This window comes from Mandrillus leucophaeus, unplaced genomic scaffold, assembly GCF_000951045.1.
Source record: "Mandrillus leucophaeus isolate KB7577 unplaced genomic scaffold, Mleu.le_1.0 Scaffold298, whole genome shotgun sequence".
NCBI classification, from domain to species: Eukaryota; Metazoa; Chordata; class Mammalia; order Primates; family Cercopithecidae; genus Mandrillus; species Mandrillus leucophaeus.
Window position 1 is genome coordinate 2,534,466 of NW_012103120.1, and position 22,673 is coordinate 2,557,138.

General features: G+C 41.3%; 1 protein-coding gene across 1 annotated transcript in view; it reads right to left on the minus strand.

The window, feature by feature from the left end:
* The window catches only part of DLD (dihydrolipoamide dehydrogenase), a 45,051-nt gene extending 30,795 nt beyond the window's left edge, over positions 1-14,256 (minus strand). The window contains exon 1 of the mRNA XM_011986363.1: positions 14,174-14,256. The gene's annotated coding sequence lies outside the window, so the exon portion shown is untranslated. The remainder of the gene's footprint in view (positions 1-14,173) is intronic.
* Positions 14,257-22,673: the final 8,417 nt, after the last annotated feature.

The following is a 22,673-nucleotide window of genomic DNA, read 5'->3' on the forward strand; positions in this document are numbered from 1 at the left end:
CCCCCCACACACCCCAGTACTGGTCCTTGGCCTGTTAGGAACTGGGCGGCACACAGGAAGTGAGTGGAGGGTGAGCGAACATTACCGCCTGAGTTCCGCCTCCTGTCACATCAGCCAAGGCATTAGATTCTCATAGGAGCGTGAACCCTACTGTGAACTGTGGATGTAAGGGATCTAGGTTGCCTGCTCCTTATGAGAATCTATCTAAATGCCTGATGATCTGAGGTAGAAGTTTCATCCCGAAACCATCCCCCTTTTTCACGAAACCAGTCCCTGGTCCTGAAAAGTTTGGGAACCGCTGCTTTACGGGAACTCCCTTTCCATGTTTGAGGAATCCACTACAGTCTGAGACCAGACTCCATTAGCAAGCCCAACTGGTCATCGCTAGCTCTCCCGGCCTCTAGCAGCTGGAGGAGGGACGCAACCTAAGCTCTGCCAATCAGATGCATTCACCGGGACCCGAATCAAAATGGGCGGCACAAAGAAACCGTGACAACTTAGAATGCACCCTACTGGCAGCAGCAGTGACTCTAGTGTCAGTGGCCAATGGTGGCAAGGTAGTGTCCTATTCAGACCCTTCCTGTGGAAAATCTCAGCCGGGGCCATCTAGCTTTCTGCCAATTTGCCAAGCTCATTTCTCAAAACTTCATGTTGATTCTGTTGCTATTGGATAGCCTGCCAATAAGTTCCTTCTCTGCATAAGTGAACAAGAAATTTTTCTCAGGCTATTTGCAACCCAGAATTCTGACTGGTACACTACCATTTATTGAAAAGCCACCACACACCAGACACTTTAAGTGAAGTGTTATTAGAAGTCTCATAACACTGCAAAACCGGTATGATTAAGCCTATTTTATAGGCAAGGAAACAGAAGCTCAGAGAGTTAAAATAGCATATCTAAGACCACATAGCCAAAAGGTGACCAACTCCACTTCATCCGCCCCAATCTTTCTTCAGTTGTATACTACATCACCAGACACAGTACTAATTGGCAGAGAATAGTGTCCCTGACCCTTCCTTTTTACTACTTCATATTCTTATTGTGGAAGACTTCATCCCTGGCATTACCCTGTCCTGATTATTTAACCCAGGTTCCCTGGAGTTGAATTCTTCCCTTCATTATGGAAGAAATCAGCCCAAATGGATTTCAGAGTTATTGCCATGCAACTCACTGCTTTGGGTGTTTTGTGGGTTTTGTTTAGGGAATAACTGTAATTCACTTGCTAATCATCTTTTTCCTGAGAAATTTCATTTTCTTAGATGGTGCTTAAACAACAACAAAATTGTATCAAAATGCTAATCTAAGCAATTGTGGTTGATTGACTAGATAATAATGAGTCATAGTGTTGTTAACGGTATCTAAGGATCTAAGTGATACTTTAGAGTCAAAAGACACCAGCACCATCTGCCCAGAAGAGGGCAATGTTCTCTCATTATGCTATCCACGAAAGCTGTGAACTCTAAAAAGGAATTGTGTATACTGTGATAGGAACTGAAAGATTTACCGTTAATGCTTCAAAATGATTCTAAATACAAAAGTATTAGGCCATGATGTGCCATAATCAATAAATCAACAATTACCAGGTGTTTGCTGAGCATTTACTGGATATAAAATATTGCACAGGACACTGAAGGGAACACAAAAATGTTATCAGCACATCTCCCTGATTTTATAAAGCTCATGATTTAGTTGAGGAGATCAGGCATCTATGCAAGCAGTAAAGAAATATCAGCCGGGCACGGTGGCTCACGCCTGTAATCCCAGCACTTTGGGAGGCCGAGGCAGGTGGATCACGATGTCAGGGGTTCAAGATCAGCCTAACATGGTGAAAACCCATCTCTATTAAAAATCCAAAAATTAGCCAGGCACGGTGGTGTGGGCCTGTAATCCCAGCTACTCAGGAGGCTAGGGCAGGAGAATCGCTTGAACCCAGGAGGCAGAGATTGCAGTGAGCCGAGATCATGCCACTGCACTCCAGTCTGGGTGACAGAGTGAGACTTGGTCTCAAAAAAAAAAAAAGAAAAAAGAAAAGAAATATCAGACAAATATCAGACAACATGCCATCCTGGGCTCTGGGTTGGATTGTTGTTCACACACACCGCTCTCCACCTTCCTCCTCAAACCAGCAGTAGGCATATGACTTGCTCCTTTGCCTCCTTGAAGTCCTTATTTAAAAGTTACTTTCTCAGCGAAATCTGTCCTTACCACTCTAATGAAAATCACAACACAACCCATCTCTGACGTGCACTGTCATTCTCCCTGACCTGGCTTTTTCCCCTCCTACAGCATTTATCATCTTCTAACATTCTATATAATTACTTTATTGTGTTTATTTTATAACGTTTTGTCCCGCCACTAGAAGCTAAGCTCCGCGAGTACTAGGATTTCCATCTGTTTTGTTCAGATACATCCCCGGGGCCTGGAATAATGCTTTGCATGTAATAGGCACTGAAAAAAAAGGTTCAGTGAATGGAAGTCAGTAGGAAAGATAAGTGCTGCAGGAATTTGGAGGTGGGGAGATGGTAAGGGGCCGGGGACCTGGAGGATGTCTTTGTGCAAGATGTAATTACTTCAATTGGATTTTGAAAGGTGAGTAGGATTTTGATAGAGGGAGATGAAAAGTCAGGGAGAATGTGATTCCTGAGGCTTAGAGACATCTGGGCAAAGAGGAATAAAGGACAAAGGCATAACAATTTACCAAGTGGTAGAGGGAAAAGGGTACGGGCTTTAGGGTAATGCCTAGGGGTTTGAATCCCATTCTGCAATTCCTTTGTGCCCTTGGACAACTTTGCTGACCTCTCAATTATTTCCTCATCTGTGAAACTGAGATAATATTTTCATCAAAGACCATTAGGAGAATTAGAGAAAACTTGTAAATAATCCACCTGGTTCACAGTATGTCCTTAAAAAGGTAAATTATTATACTGCTATAATACACTGAACATTTATCAAGCAGGTTTGTTGAATTAATTTTAGTTTTTATTTTTTATTTTGAGCCCATTCTCACCCCCTTTGCCCAGCCTGAAGTACAGTGGTGTGATTACAGCTCACTGAAGCCTTGACTTCCCAGGTCTAGGTGATTTTCCCACCTCAGCCTCTCGAGTAGCTGGCAGCTGGGACTAAAGAGTATGCACCACCGTGCCAGGCTAATTTTTTGTATTTTTAGTAGAGACTGGGTTTCACCATGTTGCCCTGGTTGGTCTCAAACTCCTGGACTCAAGCTATCTGCCTGCCTCTGCGTCCCAAAGGAAGTCACTTTCAGAGTACATTTTGAGTCACTTAACTTGAGTCTCTGCAGGTATTCTATAGTGAATCTTCCATAAAATGGATTAAGATAGTTATCATGAAATATGAGTCTTTAATGAGCTCTAAGAGTAAGTATTGACTTGCACTTTACATTTTATAGAATTCTGTCACAGACATTACCAGTACTGGTCTACATAGTCGTTATCCTGACATTGATATTATTATTATCATTACTTCTGATAATAAAGTATGAAACTACTGCCTTTATATGATTGAGTTGCTGGTCGAAGCTTACAAATCTGACAAGTGATTAAGATGGAACTCATATTCACAATTTCTGATCCCAAGTCCCTCACTCTTTTATAAAATGACTCTCTGCCTCTAACCATTTTTATGGGATTTGAACCACACAATTATACTGTTGATCTGTTCAGTCAATTGAAAAAAATCTAAATGCCTCTGAAACCCATAGCTGCCTTCTCGCTTCCTTTCTCTAACTGAGAATGAGATAAGAGGAATGGGAGAACTGGAGTGTATCTCTTAAAGGCCACTTTCTGCCAGCTTCTGAAAGATTTCCTCTTCATGGTCTTTGTTCTCACAGAATTTAAACCCCTTCAGGTGGAAATGGTACTTGAGGGAAAATAGCTATCTCATTCAACATATTTCATTTAATATTTCCAGTTAAGAAAAAATTAAGAAACAAATAAAACAACAATTTAAATGACCCAAACACTTAAGATCTGTGAATAAATCCACAATGAAGTGGAAAAGTTATTGCTATATCCAACGATTAATAGAGCATGAAATAATGTAGCAGAAAATTGTGGTTGGGTGTTAGAAAATCTATTAGGCAGAGAGGAACTGGAGTTTGCTCTTCACATGACAGGGTATAAAGAGGTTCATACGGGCGAGTTTAAGAATGAACTAGAAGTGGCCAGGCACAGTGGCTCACGCTTGTAATTCCAGCACTTTGGGAGGCCGAGGCGGGTGGATCACGAAGTCAGGAATTCAAGACCAGCCAGGCCAACTTGGTGAAACGCTGTCTCTACTAAGAATACAAAAATTAGCTGGGTGTGGTGGTGTGCACCTGTAATCCCAGCTACTCGGGAGGCTAAGAAAGGAGAATTGCTTGAATCTAGGAGGCGGAGCTTGCAGTGAGCTGCGACTGCGCCACTGCACTCCAGTCTGGATGACAGAGCAAGACTCCTTCTCAAAAAAAAAAAAAAAAATTAATTCAACTAGATATAATGGGATTAGATGAAGTTTGGATGCAAGAGCTGTAACTACTGTAGAAATATAGCTATCCCTACCAATACTATTACAGGTGGGTTCTCTGATGTGCTATAACAAAGAACATAGTTATTATCTGCCACAGATTAGATATTTCTTTGATTCCTACTCACAAATGAAGTATTTCTTATTTATTTACTTGAGTCAAGAAGAGAGATGTTCAAAGACATAATCTCTATAATTCCTCATTTCTGCATCTCTTAGAGAATTGCAAATTTTTGCTATGCCAACAATGATACACTTTATCATGATTTTTCTGACAAAATCACCTTTAGCATGTTAAGCTAAAACATGTTCCCATCTAATTTTTTTTCTGGAGGCATGTGAAATCTATTCTTTTAAGTTCATCTTTCCAGTTCTTCTCCCCAAGATGACAAAATTCTATCCCATGGTAGCAATTAATCAACAAATCAACATGTAGTACCCATAGGATGTCCAGCACTATACATGCTGTTGTGAGGAATGTAAAAACGTATTGTTCTTTTTTTGTTTATTTGTTTTTTTTTTCTGAGGTGGAGTCTTGCTCTGTCACCCGGGCTGGAGTGCAGTGATACAATCTCCACTCACTGCAACTTCCACCTCCTGGGTTTAAGCAGTTTCCTGCCTCAGCCTCCCAGGTAGCTGGGACTACAGGCAGGCACACACCACCGCGCCCGGCTAAATTTTTGTATTTTTAGTAGAGACGGGGTTTCACTATGTTGGCCAGGCTGGTCTTGAACTCCTGACCTCAGGCAATCTGCCCTCCTCGGCCTCCCAAAGTGCTGGGATTACAGGCGTGAGCCACCACACCAGGCTACTTTGTTTGTTTAAATTTTATGGAAATTTTCAAACATGCACAAAACAGATAAAGTAGCATAATAAACCTGCATAAATCCATCACTCAGTTTCAACCATGATCAGATTATGGCCAGTATCGCTCTACTGCTCACTTCCCTTCCATTATATTCTGAGACAAGTCCCAGTAGTCACATAATTTCACCTACAACTAGTTCAATATATATCTGCAAAGGATAAAGATTTTTTAAATATAAGGATTTAAAAAAACAAAATAAAATTTAATTCCATAATGTTATCAAATGTCCAGGCACTGTTCAAATTTCCATTTAAAGACTTGTTGTTCTTAACAATAACATTGACAGGGTTCTTTATATACATCAGGCACTGTGACAAAGAATTTATAAACACTACGCAATTTAATCTTTGCAATAACGCTATGAAGAAGGTAACATTATTATCCTACATTTTATAGCTGAAGGAACTAAAACTCGGAGACGTTAAGAAATTTTCTCTGCTCAATGCTTTCAGAAGGTGAAGAAAACCTGCAGAAACAGAAACCAGGGTCACTTACAGTGGATTGCTGACTTAGAATAATAGGGTTATGTTTAAAGGAAATCTATCTCTTCTGTACTGACAAAATAACAACAGCAACAACATTCTGGTAGACATAGGCCTGATTATCCATAATGCACAACTATTAAGATTTTTGTGTATTCTGTAATAAATACGAATTCTAAAGAAAAGTCATTTCAAGATGCAGTTGAGGAGGTTCTTGCCAGAAATATAAAGGGTCCCACAAATGGCCAGCTTCATTTTTTTGGTCATGAAGCTGTAATATGTGACACAACCAATAGATGGCAGCAACATGGCAGCGATATTAAACGTCTCTGATCCTATCTTGCCCTATCCAGTAACAACCCTGCTTCACTCTGGATTGCTCCAATGTATTTCAGCAGATGTCTCAGGACTCTGAGCACTCTAAAGGTAATTTTGGGAACACAGAAAAAGTAAAAGTGCGCCTGTAGATTAGTGTTTCTCAGAGTATGTCTCATACGCCCTCCACCCCCACACACATTATCATCAGTTGGAAGCCTTGTTAAAATGATGGGTTTTGATGACTTGGTACAAGAAATAATATAAAACATTTTAATCATCATTTATGTTGATTACATGCTAAAAGAATAATATTTTTGATACACTAGGTTAAATAGAATGTATCATTATATTTAATTTCACCTTTTTTTTTTTTTTTTTTTTTTCACTTTTTAAAGTGTGGCTACCAGAAAATGTAAGATTACATATGTGGCTTAGATCTGTGTCTCACATTTATGGCTCCCCTTATGTTTCTATTGGACATCTCTGCCCTGTAGAGATAGAGTATGTGACTCAAGCCTGGCCAATGAGAGTAACACATTCCCTTGGCCACAGGAATTGGTTTAGGGACTTAGGACAGAATAAGAAAGAATGAAACACACCCTTGTTCCTCTGAGATGTCCATCTGAGTGGATATAGAAACAAACCATTGCAACTGTCTTGCCCCTATGCGTGGACCTATGATGGAGCAAACTCTAAAGAATTAGAGGTAATCAAGAAGAGAAATGGCATCACAGTGATACTGAGTCCTAGATGAAGCTGTGCCTGTCCTTATTTCTATTCTGGACTCCCCAGTTACATGAGCTGATACATTCTCCTTTTTGCTTAATCTAATTTTGGTTAGAATTTCTATTGCCTGTAACAGAAAGATGCCTAAATCAGTGCACTTTGGCATTTGTGAGTGAGTTTTGTGAACAAATTTCAGTTAAAAAGAAGCCATAATTTAAGGGATTGAAAACAGAGTGATAAGCAAATATAGGCAGAAAATGTAAACATGATTTTTGGTGGTAAAAGGAAAGACAGGCCGGGCACAGTGGCTCACACCTGTAATCCCAGCACTTTGGGAGGCCCAGGTGGGTGGATCTTGAGGTCAGGAGTTCAAGCCCAGCCTGACCAACATGGTGACTCCTGTCTCTACCAAAAATACAAAAATTAGCCAGATGTGGTGGTATGCACCTGTAGTCCCAGCTACTCAGGAGGCTGAGGCAGGAGAATGACTTGAACCCAGGAGGTGGAACTTGCAGTGAGCTGAGATTGTGCCATTGTACTCCAGCCTTGGCAACAGAGTGAGACTCTGTCTCAAAAAAAAAAAAAAAAAAAAAAAAGATAGATAAGTCAGAGTCTGCTCAAAGGAGGATTGGTTCAAGGGAAGCAGGTTTTCTGTTTGTTGGTTTGGGGTGATCTGGAATATCCTCATTGCCTAGTTTTCCCTGGGTCGGGGTCAAAAAGAAACAAGGAATGTCTTCTCATCACCCACTCAAAAGTGTAGCATTAAAGTCTAGGCTTTCCTTATCTTAGAAGAGAGACTTCTTGAAGTAACCCAAGCAACAAGTGATACATTCCTGAATTATGTTCATAGAGGTGGAGGGAAGAAAAGAAATTGAGGAGGAAGTGAAGAATGCATAACTAAAAGACTAGTGGTTTACTAGATGTAGGGGATAAAAAAGAGAAAGATGGCTGGGCACAGTGGCTCATGCCTGTAATTCCAGCACTCTTGGAGGTCGAGGGAGGAGGATCACTTGAACCCAGGTGTTCAAGACCAGTCTGGGCAACATAGGGAGACCCCCACCCCCACCCCACTGCACCCATCTCTACAAAATATTTTTTTTAAAAATTAGCTGGGTGTAGTGATGGATGCCTGTGATCTCAGCTACTCAGGAGGCTGAAATGGGAGGACAGATGGAGGCCAGGAAGCCGAGGCTGTAGTGAGCTATGATCGTACCACTGCACTCCAGCCTGGTTGGCAGAACAAGACCCTGTCTCAAAAAAGAAAGAGAGAGAGAAAGAGAAAGACTAGAATGACCCTCAGTTTCCTGACTTAGGATACTTGGTTTCTGGTGATGCCTTTCACCTACAATGGAGTACAGGTGCAGGAGCAGGTATGATGGAGGTGCGGGGTGTGGTTTTTTATACTTGCCAGTTCATCTCTGTGCTCTCCCAGGGCCACTGGAAGTGGCCTAAGGATGCCCCCTAACCTTTTCTTTCATTTTTCATTATTCGAAGGGCTACTCCAAGAAACCCTCACTCTCTACAGATCTCCAGACAAGAACTGGACAGCAGTCTTCATGGATACAGAAAATCCATCACCCTCGGGGACACTCATCAGTCTCTCCTAAATATGCTCAGCTAACTTTCCACCCACAGCCGCACATTTGGCTGCCCAGCTAGTATCTAGCCTGGAATCAAGAAGCCAGTCTTCCCTTCTTGTAGGACCACCGGTCTTTGTGAGTAATTCCCTCAGAGACCCACAGCACATTGCATGGGAGTGGGATGGGGAAGACACTTCTCGGTGGATGACAGCTCAAGAACTCTCAACTTCTACTCCACCACAAATCACATCCCCTTCCCCAGGCCTCTCCTTATTTAGAGGGCAAGTAGTGGAGGGGAGGTAGTAGACGGCAGTAGGGCTGTTTATGGCTACTTCTACGTATGACCTGGGGAAAGAATCTTACCATATTTTTTAGTGGTTTTCTTCAGAACGCTGGGAATCAGAGCTTTTTTGTTTTTTTTGCTGGGGTTCCAATCACCAGAGTGCTAGAAGGAATGAGTGAGGCAAACCTGGTGGAGCTGGGGAAAGAAGATTCCAGGCAGAAGGACCAACAAGGCAAAAACCCCAAGGGGGAAAATGTCTCATCATGTTTAAAGATCAGAAGAAGGCACAAATCCCAAGATCCTTCGCACAACTTATAAGGATCTTGAGGCAATTGGATCTACTTGTCTTTGCCCTTCCCACTCTGTCTTCTGAGCACCCCTTTTCTATTGCTACGTAGTAGGCTGCCCCAAAACACACTGACTTGCAGCAACAATGATGATATCTCATGATTCTGGGGGTTGATTGGACTCAGCTAGGTGGCTCATGTGTGCCATGTGGTTATTCACATAGGTGTGCAGTTTTGCACATAGCTTCATTCATCTGGAAGCTTAGCTGCAGCTGAAATGTCTAAGATGGCCTCATTCACATATCTGGGGCTTGGTTGTAGACAACTCTGATGTCTTGGTGCTTCTGCACATGGCCTTTCTCTCCACAGTCTTTCATTGGTCAATAATCTGACCCAAGTACTTTACATGGCAACTGGCTTCTACAAAGGTGATAACTAAATTTCCCAGCCTTGGAAATTTCACAAGATTACTTCCATTTCATTCTACTAATAAGTCAAGTCACATGACCAGCCCAGAGTCAATATCCCAAGTCTGGATGGGAAGAATGAAAAAGAATTGTGGCTATCTTTAAACTGCCATCCTCTGGCAAAATCAATTTACATTTCTATTTTTTGAACACCATGCTGCTTCATTACATGTGTCTTTGGACATATAATTACTTCTATCTGGACTGGCCTTTGCCTTTCCCTTTCTATTATCTTTATTAGTTACCTTATTAAATTACTTTGCAAATTTTTTATACCTCCACAGTGACCAGTCATTGGATACAGGCAATGACCTTGGGCATGGCAGCTGTCTTCAGTCTAGGGCAATTTCTGGAGAAGGCTGGCAGCCCTGGCAGCTGGAGGAATTAGTATGTTAATTTTGAAGGGGTATCTGGGTGTATAGCACAATGTCCATTGCATCCTACTGTCCTCCCGCATTTTCTGTCTCTGTGTTAGTAATCTGTTTTTTGTTTTGTTTTTTGAGACAGGGTCTTATTTTGTCACCCAGGCTGGAGTGCAATGGTGCAATCATAGTTCACTGCAGCCTTGAACTCCTAGGCTCACGTGATCCTCCCGCCTCAGCTTCCTGAGCAGCTGGGACCACAGGTATGTGCCACGACACCTGCTGTTTTGTAGAGCTAATTGTTGTGTTTTTGTAGAGACGGGGGCCTCCCTGTGTTGCCTAAGCTGATTCAAACTCGTGAACTCAAGTGATCCACCCACCTCGGCCTCCCAAAGTGCTGGGATTACAGGTTTGAGTCACCGTACCCAGCTGATCATCTGTTCTTGACAAGCCTTATTGGAGGCACTGTTGCTTCTGAACTCCAGCCCAGCAGTTGAAATGATTACCCTTGTTTCCATTCCTCCCTGAGTTTTCAAATATTTACTGTACCTTAACTCACTGCTTTAATTTGTCACATATAGTCTCTAACCTACCCAGTTATCATTTGTTGTGTCTTCTTGAAGCTTACCCTGTTCTCAGTGACCCATTACTTGTCAACAGCCCCCAGATCGTGAGGTTTTGGCTCTCTGTGAATACCAGCTTTTGTTCCCTGGCTCTACCCTTCTAGTGTCTCTCCAGTTTAGGGGGCTTGTCTAATTTCATGGCCGACCCTGTTTGAGTCAGTGAACCTACGTATGAAGAAATATTTTAGTTCACTAATATTCACAAAAATGCAAATAAAACAGCTATGACTTTCTTTTTCATGTGTAAGATTACCAAAGATTTAAAAGGCTGACAAAATCTTTGAAAAATGGCACTACTCCATGTTCTTACACTGTTGGTGTGGTTAAATTGATATGACCTTTCTGGAGAAGAGTTTTTCAACATGCTTATCATCATGTATATTATCCAGCAATTGAATTTCCAGTCATTTATACTAACAAGTTATTTTTGCAGGTGTGAAAAGATTTATAAATAAGGATATTCATTGTAACAAAATAGGAAAATTGGGAAGATAAACTAAGTGTCCATTAATTAATAAGTAAATTAGGGAATAAAGATACAATTTTATGGAAACATTAAGATGAGGAATAGATTTATATTTATGTACATGAAAATATGTTTATGGTATCACTAAATGATACATAAAATCATGCATACTATGATCTCATTTGTATAAAATTATAAACATATATTTATAAGTATATATATGCATCAAAAGATATTTGAAAGGTTATTTATCAAAGTGCTCCTATTAAAAAAATATCATTTGGGGCCTGGCGCAGTGGCTCACACATATAATCCTTGCACTGTGGGAGACCAGTGTGGACAGATTGCTTGAGGCCAAGAGTCAGAGACCACTCCGGGCAACATAACATGACCTAATCTCTACAAAAACTTAAAAACAAAATAGCCAAGCATGGTGGTGTCATGACAATACTCCTAGCTACTTGGAGGCTGAAGTGGAAGGATTGCTTGAGCCCGGGAGTTTGAGGCCGCAGTGAGCTTCGATTACACCTTTGCACTCCAGTCTCGGTGACAGAGCAAGACCCTGTCTCTTTTAAAAATACTATTTGAAGCAAAGATTTGGATAACATAAATGTAAAAAGCATTAGAAAAAATATAGGTGTACATATGTAAAGGTATTCTTATGCCTTGTAAGACTAAACAACTAAAATCACAGGAATAGATCAAATACATAAACCTTTGAAATTTCTGTATTGGATAAATATCGTAAACAACATTGAAAGGCAAATGTAAAACTAGGAAACTTTTTGTTGTTGTTGTTAGAGACAGGATCTCACTCTATCACCCAGGCTGGAGTGCAGTGGTGCAATCACAGCTCACTGTAGCCTTGACCTCCCCGGTCCAAGCGATCCTGCCACCTCAGCCTCCCAAGCAGCTGGGACTACACGTGGGCACCACCATGCCAGGCTCTTGCTTATTTATTTTTATTTCTCCTTTACTTTATCAGTTTCACTAGAATGGAAGCTTTAAGAAAGCAGGGAACTGGTCTGTTCTACTTCCAGAGCCGAGAACAGTACCTGTCAAAGAGTAGATACTTGATAAATATTTATTGAATAAAAAGACAATGAGAGATAAGAGTTAAATATCTTGCATCTCTGTTTTTTTCCAGAAATACCTTTTTAGCTTTTATATATTGCAGACTCTCCCCTAATTTCACTGCTTCCTTCCACTTTCCTCCCTTCTCCATTTCTTCCTCTTCTACTTTCGTGGAAAAAAAAAATCAAATCTAATTAATTGGGAATGGTTCCAGCTGGAATGCAGAAGAAAATGCATGCGGGTGACATTCAGGATGACTTGTACCCCTTTACATCTACATTTGCCTTTTATTTAATTAGTAAAAAAATTCAAATTCTGCAGAAAGAGAACAAAAGTTGAGGGTCAGGAAAAGGCCAAAGATTAAAAAGTATATAAGGTATAGTATAATGCAGGTTTATGTTTATTGAAGAGTTTATTTCCTTAAAATAGGATTGATAAACATCCATCCAAAAAAGCAATTTGCTTATTACACACTTAAATAAACAAACACTTATTATAGAAATGCAATTATGTTTTCAAAAGAAGCAAGAGTTCTGAATTTATTGACTTCTTCTGAGTCAATCGGGGCAAAGAGTATTCAAAACAAGTTAGAAATTTCTGTACTTTGTCCAGCAAAAGCTAAGGAATGGGCTTGGCTTAGAATACACGTGAGCAAACAGGTATTCTTTGGGTCAGTCCCAGCCCATACAGTTGTTTTGCCAAAAATTCAAATTCGAAATTGTTTTGAAAAATCATTTTCAATCTACATTGCCAAAAGCAACAACCAGCTGGAGCTCATTAAGTCCTGACAGTTGCCGAGCTTTAACCTCGGACCCAATCTCGATCATCTGTATTTTGCTGACCCCTAGCTTCCTTTCCTTGTGTACATCACTTGCTTGGTCTCTGTAAGTTTTCAAGTTTGAGGTAGCTATCTTAAAACAGAAATAAAAATGTATTAATTTAATACCACACTGAAGTCAGGCCGCTATTCGGCCCATACACAGTGGTGCAACCGCATCTCTTGCTTCAGCTCAATGATCATTCTGATTGGTCAGCACCATATTGTGTTTTTTAAGGCTTTATATTTTTTAGAGGAGTTTCAGGTTTGCAGTAAAATTGAGACGAAGGTACAGATATTTTCCATATACCTCCTGCCCCCATGCATGCACAGGCTCTCCCATTATCAACATCCCCCACCAGAGTGGTACATGTTTTACAATTGGTGAACTACATTGACATTATTATCACCCTAAGTCAATAGTTTACATTAGGGTTCACTATTGGAGTTGTACATTCTATGGGCTTGAACAAATGTATAATGATGCCGGGTTGGTGGCTCACACCTGCAATCCCAGCACTTTGGGAGGCTGAGGTGGGTGGATCACCTGAGATCAGGAGTTCGAGACCAACCTGGCTAACATGGTGAAACCCTGTCTCTACTAAAAATACAAAAAAATTCGCCGGGCATAGTGGCACATGCCTTAATTCCAGCTATTAGGAGGCTGAGTCAGGAGAATCGCTTGAACCTGGAAGGCAGAGGTTGCAGTGAGCTGAGATGGCACCACTGCACTCCAGCCTGGCAACAAGAGCGAAAATTCATCTCAAAAAAAAAAAAACTAAACTAAAATTAGCTGGGTATGGTGGCACATGCCTGTGGTCCCAGCCATTCAGGAGGCTGAGGTGGGGGAATTGCTTGAAGCTGGGAGGTCGAGGCTGCAGTAAGCCAAGATTGTGCCACTGCACTCCAACCTGGGTGACAGAGCGATACCCTGTCTTAAAAAATGTATATACTATCCATCATGATAGTATCATACAAATTATTTTCATTACCCTACAAATCCAAATCCTCTGTGCTTTTCCTATTAATCCCACTGCTTCTTCCCTAGCCCATAAATATAATTCTTTTTTTTTTCTTTTTTTGACGGAGTCTCGCTCTGTCGCCCAGGCTGGAGTGCAGTGGCACCATCTCGGCTCACTGCAAGCTCCGCCTTCTGGGTTCACGCCATTCTCCTGCCTCAGCCTCCCGAGTAGCTGGGACTACAGGCGCCCGCCACCATGCCCGGCTAATTTTTTTGTATTTTTTTTAGTAGAGGCGGGGTTTCACCGTGTTAGCCAGGATGGTCTCGATCTCCTGACCTCGTGATCCACCCGTCTCGGCCTCCCAAAGTGCTGGGATTACAGGCTTGAGCCACCGCGCCCGGCCCATAAGTATAATTCTTGCCTAAAATTCTTCTAGTCATATTCTTAAGTTGACAGTTGTTTGAGTTTGCATTATGGATATTCAAATAAATAAAAAACTTTATTATATAATGAAGGTGAAGAAATTAGACCAGTAAGTAAAGAATTTAAACTCTGATAGATTTAACCTAAAACAAAATAAGCTGTGGATGAGTAGAAATGTTTATCAAATGGAAGAAAATATCCTACAGCATTCTTTAGTAATTCTTTAGGTTAATCCTGTTTACAAAGTACTAAAAGTATTATGGTTTAGGGTATAATTCAGTCTTGAAATTATGTATTTAACTACCTATTTAACAACTCCATTGAAATATCCCCAAAGCATCTCAAATATGACCACAAAATATTTGCAGTGATATACAGTAGATTCACCCTGGGTGGGTTTCATTATTATGGTAAAACTCTTTTCATAATCAATAAATGTGTACCTTTGCCCCATGTCTTTACTAAATGAGTGGACGAATGAGTTACAGCCCATGTCTTTGCTGAATTAGTTGATTCTGAAGACACAGGTATTCTCAGCTCTGTAAGTGGGATTCACTATGATCACAGAAAAGCCTTTAGAGCAAATCCCGTAAAACAGATTTCAAATAAAATCATGCAAAAGAACATTAAGCCCTCCCCTTACGTTTTGTCTCACTTCTTTGGGAGCCACAGCTGTCCTAAGATGTTTGGATAATCTGCTTTTTTACAAAGTGGGACTGGTGATGAGTGACCCTGAAAGTGGTATTTGTGGCCCCTAGGGTCTTAGACCTCTGCCTGTTTACTGCCTGGTCCTCAGTGGAAATCTGAACTCTCTTTTTCCTGTTGCTCTGTCTTGGAAAAGGATGTAAACAATGATTCAGTGTGAGTGTTTGGGGCCCATGGTAAATGGGTGGAATAATTGAATCATGGAATATTATAGGTGGTAAGAGCCTTTATAGGTGGTTTAATATGTTCTATTTCTTTTACAATTGAGGAAATTGAGCCTCAGAAACATAAAGTGGCTTGCTTATGAGATCTTATAGCCAGTGAATTACAGAGTCAGTTAAAGAACTTACCCTAGGCCTGGTGCAGTGGCTAACGCCTGTAATCCCAGCACTTTGGGAGGCTGAGGTGGGCAGATCACTTGAGGTCAGGAGTTTGAGACCAGCCTGGCCAACATGGTGAAACCCCATCTCTACTAAAAATACAAAAAAAAATGAGTGAGGCATAGTGGTGCACGCCTGTAATCCTAGCTACAAGGGAAGCAGAGGTGGGAGGATTGCTTGACCTCTGGAGACAGAGGTTGCAGTGCGCCAAGATCACGCCACTGCACACTCCAGCCTGGGTGACAGAGCAAGACTCCATCTTATGTTTCTGAGGCTCAATTTCCTAAAAAAAAAAAAAAAAAAAAAAGAGCTTACCCTATCATTTCAGATAAGCATATTGGTAGCATTGCTACCTTGAATTGGGGAATCAGCATAAGGAAACTTTACAATGGCAAATATACCATATCTCAGGAAAACTCTGCATTTCACTCTGAAACTTCATGTGTCACCATCCTGCTGAGCAACTTGAAGGCATTTTCTAAATGACAGGATTAATACCATATTCAACTTTAACACTGAGAGTTAAGACTTTTGGAGAGATTTAGAAGACCTGTCAACATGGGCTGCACACTGTGATATGGGGAGGAAAAGAGGAGATTCATTGTTGGTTGTGGTCAGCATGAGCTATGCAGAGGTATAGACGATCAAGGGAACTCCTCATGCCCTTCTGTTGAAATTTTCACGTGCCTGGTATCATCTGTCGCTCTGGCCTCTCTCCCAAGCTCCCAGCTCAGATCCTTCATTGCCTGTTGAACATTTCTACACGTTAAAAAACACATTAAAAAAACAAAGGCTAAGCAAGTCTCAAAGTGTATCTACCATCGTCCCTTTAAAATATATTTAACTTCAAAATATATGTACTTAGCAGCTCCAACAATGTGTTCCAAAAATGTCTCAAATATAACTTATACACCCTCATCTTCACCTTGGCCCTCCAGCTCCGCCTGCAAATCTCACTCAACTTAGAAAATGGCAATACCAGCCTTCCAAGATTGCTTGAGCCCAACACCCGAAGACATTCTTGTTCCCTCATTTCCCCTCTACTTTCAGTCCTTCAGAAAGCACTGGTAAACCTTGCTCCAACTGTATCTCAAATTCACCCACTTCTCCCCTTTGCCAGCCCCCGCTCAAGCCATACCCCCTCACCTCTTACCAGCTGTAATGTAAAAGCTTCCTAAATGCTCTCTCTGCTTTCATTCCATTCTATGCCCCTCTCCAGCACCAAGAGTGACTTTCTTCAAACACAAATTAGAGCAGGTTATTTCTCTGCGTCAAAATCCTTCCCTGGCTTCTTACTCTTCTTAGAATAAAGTCAACGTCAAACTATTTACTATGATCCTGAATTATGGTACCACCAACTCCCCAAACTTAATTTGTCTATTATTTACTCCCCAGCTCTTCACTTTCTCAGCATGCCAAGATCATTCCAGTCCAGGACCTTTGCACAGGCTGAGCCCTCTATTTGGAACTATTTTTCCCACCACTATTCCAATGGCTGGCTCCTTCTCATCCTCAGTGTTGGCCTAACTGGCACTTTCTCAAGGAGCCTTTCCTGACCACCCTTTTAAAAGCATGATGACCCATTACATCCTATCTCAGCAACTTGTTTCCTTTGTAGCATCTGTGACCATTTGTAATTATTTTATTTATGGGTTTCTTATTTTATCTTTGTCTTGCTCACTAAATTGTAAGCCCCAGGAAGTTGAGGACCTTGACTATCTTGTTTATCTTTTTGTCTCTAACTCCTAGCAGGAGGCCTGGCATTTAGAAAGCACTCATTAAATATGTGTTGAACGGATGAATGAAGGAATACCTGCTTACTTCTCTGCACCCCACCCCCACCTCACCCCAGGAGACTGCAAACTCTGTGTGGGTGACAAATCTATCTTGTGATCAACACTTCCAAGCCCAGAGCCTAGCACCATCCCTGGCACACAGTGAATATTCCATAGATATTGCTGAATTAAAATAAAATATAGGAGACCAATTATGAGACCATGGCAAGAATCTAGACAGATGGTAATGGAGACTGAACTAGAAAGATGGCGGGAAGGGCAGAAAGTGGAGGGCACCACCACCACTTATTGCTGGGAAGACACTTGCATTGGTCTTGTCCGTCCTAGGCACTATTTGGTGCTATGTTATAAGCACTCTGCTAATCTGATGGCCACCAAACCATGCTACTAAATGAAAACAACAAAGTGAAGAAGTGTAGTAGATTGTGTTCCTATTCCTATAATGTAAAAGTTGTGTTTATATATATGTATAGAAAATTTCAGTGTACTCATGACCTATTAATGATTGCTTCTCAGGGAAGAAGATGGAGACTGTAAGGGAAATCTACATTTTAATAAATATTCTCTCATGTTATTTAACTTTCTTTGCCATCAGCCATGTGTTACTTATTAAAAAAAAACTAGTTAATTTATTAAGCTAATAAATGCCCCTTTAAGTATCCCCTTATGGATTATAGACTTCAGTTCTTAGGAAGCTAGAGTAATTAACACAGGTGTTATTCCCTCATGATGAATTAAAATAATTAACATTAGCATAGTGCTTTTTCATTTCCAAAGCACCTCCACATATATTATCTCATTACAACCTAGTGATGAATATGTTAGTAGTAGTGGTAACCACATTTTATTTTATTTTATTTATTTTGAGATGGAGTTTTGCTCTTGTTGCCCAGGCAATGGCACAATCTCGGCTCACTGCAACCTCCGCCTCCCAGGTTCAAGCAATTCTCCTGCCTCAGCCTCCTGAGTAGCTGGGATTAGAGGCACCTACCAGCACTCCTGGCTAATTTTTTGTTTTTTTTAGTAGACACGGGGTTTCACCATGTTGGCCAGGCTGGTCTTGAACTACTGACCTCAGGTGATCCACCCACCTCGTCCTCCCAAAGTGCTGGGATTACAAGTGTGAGCCACCACACCTGGCCGAGTAACCACATTTCATAAAGGAAGAAACACCTTCAAGGTAAACTGTAAACTGTGGATTCAGGGCTTATGAGAGGTCTATGAACATCAGATGGTGTTCTTCCCTCTAAACCCAACTGCTCTTCTGTTCACCAAATCATTTCCGAAATGACAACTTTCTACCTTAACTTCAGATTACATACATATGTTATGTATATTATATAGACTATTGGAGTGTATGGCAATTATTGTAAACATGTTATTGGAGTGTTGGCTATCCCTTTAAAACACTATTATTACATTGCAGGTTTTCTTGCATCCATTGAACATCTTGAATAAAGGTTATTCTATTTTTAATTTATGCTATCCTCTGTTTTATTAGATAAACTATGAGTAATTTAAGACTTTTTTCCTCTCTGGTATGTATTGATCTGTTATCGACTTTTGATTTTGTTGGCAGGAACTTTCTGTGAGCTGAGGTGCATGATCCTGATATTGATCCCAGACAATTGCTACTTCTGGTGAGTTTTACCACAGCCCTGCTAGTATCAGAGTAGCAAGAGTGAACTCTAGACAGATTGAATTTCAATCCTAATGATATAAAATGGAAGTAGGGGGTTCCAGGGTTCTCCTCTCTCATGTTAGTCTAAGTAACCTGATGGAGCTTTTTGATGAACTGGATAGATACACTCCTGCCACAACAAATAGGAAAGGATCCTCTTTCTTCCCTCCTCACCAAGGGTTCTCAGTCCTGTATGCACATTAAAATCACCTAGAGAGGCTTCTAAAGAAATATATTGATGCATGGGCCCAACCCACAGAGATTTTTTGAGTCAAATTGTCTGAGCTGGCACCTGGAGATTGATATTTTTTCAGACTCTGCAGGCGATGCAATATTAATAAATTCAAACTGGAGCTGCATTAGGCAACCAACTTGTTTTTGGTCTATGGGACGCAGTTACTCCCTGAAGCAACATTATCCCCCCTCCCTCCTTATCAAAGTACTTTCATGGCCCTCAGTGGTCTTGGCCAGCACCATCTCTCCCACGCTCAGTGATGCTGAACTCTGGGCCTCCAGCTGAGAACTTGCTCAGACGTTTGAGCCAATTCCAGAGATCCTCTTTATAATACACCAGCACTGCCTCTGGCTTCCTGTTGTGCCCTCTGTATGATGAGAGAAGACTCCAGATCTAGGCAAGAGTTCAGGTCTCTATATTTCACAACAAGGTAAAAACTTAACCCACTGGCATGCCTGGAATTTAAACCAGATGAGTCTATTTTCAATTAATAACAGAATTTCTACATTTCAGGGCCTGCTAAGGAACACAACCTGGAACTCTCTGCTCTTCAGTGCCAAATAAAATCTGATTGAAATCATAATCAAATTTCAAGGTCCACGAGAATCATCCTCTTGGCTCAATTCCATATGCTCCATCCCTCTGCATGGAGCTAGCCAGATAGTGCCACACCTGTGCTAGTACTTTAGATTCTATTTTTATGTCACTGCAATGGTAACCTTTAGTATTATGACTTTGGATTTTTACAGTGAGTTAGTATAAAAGGAGTAGTCACAGAAATACCAGTCCTCCAATTTTAAGTAAAACTATATTTGAAATCAATAGCTTGTATTTTGCTCAGTGGACAGTATCAACTATTTCGCTCATTTTATTCAATCAGCAATCATTTACTAAACACCTGCTTTGGAAAGATAGGTACTGGCCATACATAGATAAATCAGATACATATCTATGTTTCCAAGAATTCACAGATAGTGAAGAAAACTGATAGAAATAGTCACAACACAATGAGCCGGGTGCAATAAAAGGGTTTAGCACAAAGTGCACAGATAAGGACCCAGTGCCAACTTGGGGCAGGCAGTTGGAGAAGGCTGCTGGAAAAAGTAAAAGGGGTTAGACAGGAGAACATGGCTTCTCTTTGCAGAAGGTTCGCATTTACATTTTAGCAAGGTAATTCTGGAAGCAGTGAAAAGGTGGATTTACTGAACAAATGCATGGATAGTGCTCGCCATGACCCAAGACTGTTCTAAGTGCCTACATACAGTAAATCATTTGATCTCTGAACAACTCTTTGAGGTAGGAATGATTATCCCCAATTTACACATGAGGAAACAGGCACACTGAGATTGTGCAACTTGATTGAGGTTGTATGGTAGTTAAGGAGCAAAGCCAAGATTTAGATGCAGGTGGTTTGGCTCCAGGGTCCATGCACTTTGTCATTATATTATGCTGCCTCAGGGAGAGCGTCAGAGTTAGAGAGGAGAGGCAGGTGGATCAGTTGTAAAACTCATGTAATAGTCCAGGAGAGATGGATATGCTATATTTCGGAGGTGAAAACAATGAGAAAAGTGACTGACACTCACTCCTGACTTCTAGCTTGGAGAGGTAGGTAAATTACTAAGCTTTTAACTGAATTTAGGAGTGCTTAGAGGTGGACATTTCAGACATGTAGACCGAAAGGAAGAATAAAAGAGAAATAACATTTATAAAGCAACATTTACATTCTAGGCCTTCTACATAGTTATCTTGTTAAATTCTTACAACTCTGAGAGGTAGGTATTAAATATGAGGAAATTGAGGTTCAGAGAGGTTATGTAAGGTCACACAATACATTGAATGTTTGTTGGTTTGGGTTGCCTAGCATCCTAAGAGCACCTTGGTTTTCTTTCGGGGAATCCCATCCCTCCCATGCATACAGTCTTGGTGGGAGCAGAATTCCAGGTACCTGCTGCCAACAAGCATCGAGGAGCTGTGCTACTCCTCTTTATGGCTTTTATTATACTCAAGGCATGGTGAGGCTGCCCAGAGCTGTTTTGGGCTGCTTGCAACAAGAAATCCTAACTGAAGTACACAAGCAGCAAAGCCAAAACTCAAACCCCACCCCATCTAATACCCAGTTCATACTTTTCTACTCCACCATGCTGCTCCCAGGGTTTCTGCACTCCGAATATGTGTACATGGAGATGGTTCACAAAGGGCCAATATGAGAGCCTTTCTACAAATCATTTGATGCTTATTCCAGGGTAAGTGAAAAATCTGTCATGCAATTAAATAAGATCCAGTTTGTTGAGGTGCAACTTGTACACACACAATTTATCCTATTTAGCCAACCAATTCTACGATTTTTAACGTGAAACCGCCATCAAAAACAAAATATAGAAGGGTTCCATCATCCAAAAAAGTTCCCATGTGTCCCTTTATAGTCAGCCCCTAACATCCCAAACCCCAATTTCTGGTAACCGCTGATCTGTTTTTTATCCCTATGGTTTTGTCTTTTCCAGAATGCCATGTAGGTAGAATTTTGCACTATGTAGTTGAGAGTCATGCATGTGGTTCCCTGATCATTAGTTCATTTGTCGGGTAAAGTTTACTGAATATTAAATTTTAGAATGTTACTGAATGTTAAATTTGTTAAGTTATTAGTCAATAAATATGTATTAGACTAGGTACTGCTCCAGGTATGGGGGGACAGGAGTGGGAACAGCAGGGACTGCAAGGATCTGAGTTCCTGTCTTCAATGAGCTCATGTTCTCATATTGGACTGGGTTGTAGGTTGGGGGAAAACAAGCAAAAAACACATAAACAGGGCTTTTAAAATAATTTAATTTCAAGTCCTACTAAGTGCCAGAAGCGGCTTTAATAGGATAACAAGAGAGTGGTAGAAATGGGCAGAGAGGCCGGGCACAGTGGGTCATGCCTGTAATCCCAGCACTTTGGAAGGCTGAGGTGGGCAGATTACGAGGTCAGGAGATCGAGAGCATCCTGGCTAACACGGTGAAACCCTGTCTCTACTAAAAACACAAAAAATTAGCTGGACATGGTGGTGTGCGCCTGTAGTCCCAGCTACTCGGGAGGCTGGGGCAGGAGAATCGCTTGAACCCTGGGAGGCGGAGATTGCAGTGAGCTGAGATTGCGCCACTGCACTCCAGCCTGGGTGACAAGCAAGACTCCATCTCAAAAAAAAAAAAAAAAAAAGTGGGCAGAGAGTGCTGATTTATCTAGAGTGGTTTGTTGAGAACTCCCTAACGAGGGGATGTGAATTGAGACCCAGATAATGAGAGGGGGACAGCAGTACAAAGATCTAGGCAAGAGGCACACAGCAGAAGGAAGAAACAAGTGCAAAGGCCCAGAGCAGGGCTGAGCTTGGTGCATTCGTTCAAGAGACAGAAAGCCGAAAGGACTGCAGTGCTGAGGACCAGGAAGCGAGTCGTGGGTCACTTGGGAGAGCCAGGAAGGAGCCTGATCAGGGGGTTTGGTAGGCCAAGGCTGGAGGGTAAGTTTTGTTCTGGTTGTAAGAGGAAGCCTTGGAGAGTTTTAAACCAGAGAGTTATGTAACCTGAGTTATACTTGGTAAAGATACCTCTGCCTACTGCATGTTGGACGGACTGTGCTTGAC